This window comes from Meriones unguiculatus, chromosome 1, assembly GCF_030254825.1.
Source record: "Meriones unguiculatus strain TT.TT164.6M chromosome 1, Bangor_MerUng_6.1, whole genome shotgun sequence".
NCBI classification, from domain to species: Eukaryota; Metazoa; Chordata; class Mammalia; order Rodentia; family Muridae; genus Meriones; species Meriones unguiculatus.
Genome location: NC_083349.1, coordinates 48,103,093 through 48,107,482, shown reverse-complemented (window position 1 = coordinate 48,107,482; position 4,390 = coordinate 48,103,093). Strand labels below are relative to the sequence as shown.

Here is a 4,390-nt window from a genome sequence, read left to right as displayed (position 1 = left end):
CGTCATCTGCTCTTTTTCCTTCCACAAGAGCCTAGGTTTTGAAATTAACCACCTTGCCCTTGCCTCACACAGACCACTCAAAACTTTAAAAAGCCAATTAGCCAGAGAGAAAAGAATGATACAAGTTTGGAGATCAGTAGTTAGCAGGCTTTTCTGTGTCCTCTTTTATGTCTAAAGTCCTTTGTGCATTTTGAAATATCACCCATCTTCTAAAGAGAAATGGCATTTTCATTCTAGCCGTTATATTTCTCCACTTTTCATTACGTCTGGAAAAGTCACTGCTTTCTGATCTTTAGCTTTAAGATTCTTTAACAGAGAGAAAAATAGTCTTTCTCCCTTGCAATAAGTAAGGAACCAACCACGAAGAAAAAATTGAAAATTGAAGAAAATTGTTTTGCTTTCGATTCTAGTCTCAAATCCCAAGTCCTTCTTTGAGATGTATAATGAGCTCACTCTACAGGAAGAGATGAAATGTTATTTTGCCAAACCTAATGTGTTGTCCACATTGAGCTCATCTCATGTTCTGAAAGAATCCTCCTGAGGCTGGTGGCAAGGACATCTTTAAAAATAGGTAGGTGGTGATTATTAAAGTTAGGGCGACTTCCGTAGCCAAGTATAATTACTTTCTTCTGAGCTGTAGCTGAACACTTTTGCTGCCTTACTTTTTGATATTCCCAACAAAAATGAAACATTAGAAAACAGATGGACGGGGTCCGAGGATTGTTCAATGTTCCTGAATAAACTGCATTGAAAAAAAAAAAAAAGAAAACAGATGGAAGTAGGGAAAGAGGCTAAGCTGACTGAGCTCTTTTAAAAACCATACAGAAATCTGCACGTTTCATTGACCTGTGTTCTTTTTACCATGTGAGCAGTATAATTTCTTATTACGTGCTGCACAAATAGTTGAAGGTTAACTAGCAGAGTGAGTCTATATAGTAATGCTGCCAACCTCATTCAGAGAAAAAAAAAATAATCGGAAGTATTTATAGTAGGTTAGTACCAGGCCTTGACCTACGAATCTGTGAACATTTAGGTTTTCTTTGTTTTCATCTATGGTTCTGAGAATTCAGAAGATGGTTTGGGATTGAGACTCTAGTTCCAGTTGTCTACTGCTAGGCTGAATTAGATGAACTTCAGGTGTTGGTTTTTTGTTTGTTTGTTTTGTGAACAGCAGGCATAATATCTGCTTCCTGTAGCTGCCATGAAATTGCACATAAGAAAGTGTGATTAAGTAATAGCTGTTATTATTAAGCCTGTGTTTTTGAAATAATATTGAAAAGCCATACAAAAGACTTATCTGGAGTTAAAAGGAAAACAAGATTAATCATATAAGGTACAAAGCACATTTTACCAAGCGACATAAGATGCTGAAGATTTTGTTCTTTGTCCCTAGAACCTGTTTTGCTAAAAGAAAAGCCTGTGACTAGAGAAAAGGAGCTGGAAACTTGACTGGTGTCAGCATCATCCAAATATGTCTTGTATGTGAAGTATTAGTTTGTGGGTTTTATGGCTGAAACTACCCTTGTGTTTGACTACGTAGCATTCTATGCCAAGGAAACAGACAGTGGCAGCTGCAGGCATTGATCCACTCTGTTGTTGATTAGTTCTTTTTGTTGGGTTCTTACCAAGACTTACATCAGTGTGCAAATTACTCAACTTTCTGTAAGGATCAGGGGCTTGCTGATCGTAATAGATCCTTCAAAGTCTTCCTAATATCCTATCGACTCTATCGTAAGTAAACACTAGGCCATGTAAAATGTAAAAAGTTCATGGCTGGAATAAAGCTTAGTGTTCGTTTACTAAACCTATCCATTTTACAAAGATAGCACAAAACACAACGCTTTAAAAAACAGTCTTATTTTAGTTTAAACATTTTTTTGATTACTTAGCAGTTTCACACTTGTATATGATGAATTTTAGTCATTTTTGCCTCCTGCTACCATCTTTAAGCCACTGTCCCTCTCTTACTGAAACACTTTTTCTCCCCAAGAAGACCCGTTCTTCACTTCATGTATTTCTTTTGTGTGATCTGCTGACTTTAGTTTGGGTTGTTTGCATGAGCTTGGCTGGGCAGTTGTTTGCTGCAGCATGGGTGACTTAGTAGCGGCTACCCTATAGAAGACAGTGACACCCTTTAGTCCAGCCTCCATTAACTCTCAAGAGGCCTTCAGAGAAGACAGGCCTCATGAGCCCTTTCCCCTCTCATGATGAAAACTGTTGATAGTCCCAATCTCGTCCAGGGCTTTGTGAGAATTCACAGCTGCAAAGATTTCATGAGTGCGACAGCCACGGTGTGTCCAGAGAGCAATCTTTGCGACAGACTTCCCTATCCTCTGGCTCTTCTGTAAGGGAGAGAGAAGACAGAAGGAGAGATTTCTGAGTGAATTACAGATTTCTGGACAAAGACAACAATTATAATTTGATCCCATGTGGCCAGAGACCCTAGCCCCACTCCTGAGTCCTACCATCTGGGACTGTTTCTCAATGTTCTTCAGACTTTTCATAAGGAGGAGGTATTGGCTCTTTTCTGTCTCAAATCATTTTGGCCACTGGCTGTACTGTTTTCACCACAGTCCTTTCTCTAGTTAATAACTACCCCATCGTGTGCATTTATCAATGAAACAAAGCATTCCCCAGGAGATCTTTCTGTCCCCTGCTTTCATACCACTCTCATTGGCTCTCTTGATGCTCATGTTTCATTTGCCTATTGCTGCCTATCACTTTTTCCTTGGTGTTCTCTAAGCCCTTGAAGAGCTTCACCTCTGAGTAATTTTTCTCTGTTCGACTCCTGCACAGCTCCTACACAGACCATATCCAATCCATGTTGGTCAATGAATGTATGCTATAGATGATATGTTATCTTCATTAAGCTGGGTCAGGTGAAGCGGTGATTTATGGGTAAAGGGACTGCAAGAAGAGACCAAAAGATTTTCTGCTGGGAAGACAAACTTTAATGTTTTTGGTTGAGCCCCACTTCATGGCTAATTGCCAGTTTGGGGTCTGGAGAGCCAAACTCTACCACAAATGGGACCATTCCTTAGTTCTTTGTCAAGGGCATGTATTATTCTAATCAATATAGGCACAGAAGGGCCAATTCAAGACTTTCAGGGCTGAAAAAAGTAATTATAAGATTGGCAAATTGCCCTCTTTTATACAAGAGGAACAAGACTTGCCTGGTCAGTCAATACATTAAAATACTTAAAAACCTGGAGCTGAGGGTTTGAGCAAGTAACACCACCTGTGTATTTAGGGACATGACAGATGGGCCATCAACATATTTTGCAAACTTGCTTAGATATGCCTCATTCTGAGTAATGCAGGCTTGATGTGTTAACAGTTCTGCTCAGTGTCTCCCAGCTTCTGGAGACTCAGAGACAGCGTGGTTTTCTATAGGCACTGAAAGAGCAGGTTGAACAATTGCTTTACTTGTAGAAGAGTTTCTGCATTTTTCTTACTATCATAGACAGAAAAAAACCCAATTTAATGATTTCTTACAGGTTTCTTTAAATAAAGGCTATTTGAAAAATGAAAAAAAGACTTTGATATAAGTTTTATAGAACAACACAGTCTTTTATTGCATGGATGTTGCTTCATTTCTTAACCAACTTTGACATTTGATCATTTAGGTGGCTTCTAATCTGTCAGATATATATAGCTGAGAATGTTGTATTATTTCTTCAGGATAAACTTCTAGAATTTGTCATGGGGTAGAAAAATTTGAATGTAATTGATATGTAGTTTCAAACTGAGGAGGTCTCTTATACTTTTACAGCAGAGTTATTATTAAATACTATTGTTTTCTCACAGCTTGAATAGTAAGCTTAAAAATACCTTGCAAATCAAGCATGCAGTATGTGTATCTGTGTGATTGATATCTGGCTTTGATTTAGTTACACTGCTAAGCTCTTTCCAACTGATCCTATAGCTAAACTATAAACTAAACATCAGCTTTCCTTGAGTAAAGATTTGTGGGGCTGACAGTGATAGGAGTAAATCTGCTACTCACCAATTTTGCCTGTTGAAAGCTTTGGGTGGTTGAAAGCTTCTACTAGAACCTTCGTTTCTGTGACATTCTGAAGAAATTGCTTCATTCTGGAGATGTGTGGATGATGGTGGAAATGACGGTAATGTAGAGGTGTGCATGTGTGTTATGTGGTAAGGATGTAACTCAATTTGACCAAGATTTGAACTTCCAAGAATTCTCAGTCTCTTTTAAAAGAAGCATTGTTTTGTTCCAGTTGCCTCAAGAACTGTAAGTTGGAATACTTGAGACTCCCAAAAACATCTCACATTCTTAACACTAGATGGCGAGTTAGAGTCATCATATTAACTGAAGTGGTAGGCTAGAGCTTGAAGCAGATGCAAGAGTAACTTACCATTGTGATTTTAA

General features: G+C 38.5%; 1 non-coding gene across 1 annotated transcript; it reads left to right on the top strand.

Moving 5' to 3' along the window:
- Positions 1–829: 829 nt before the first annotated feature.
- Positions 830–964, top strand: LOC132651506 (small nucleolar RNA SNORA19). The gene has a single exon (XR_009589138.1). It is a non-coding gene; the product is annotated as a small nucleolar RNA SNORA19 (small nucleolar RNA).
- Positions 965–4,390: the final 3,426 nt, after the last annotated feature.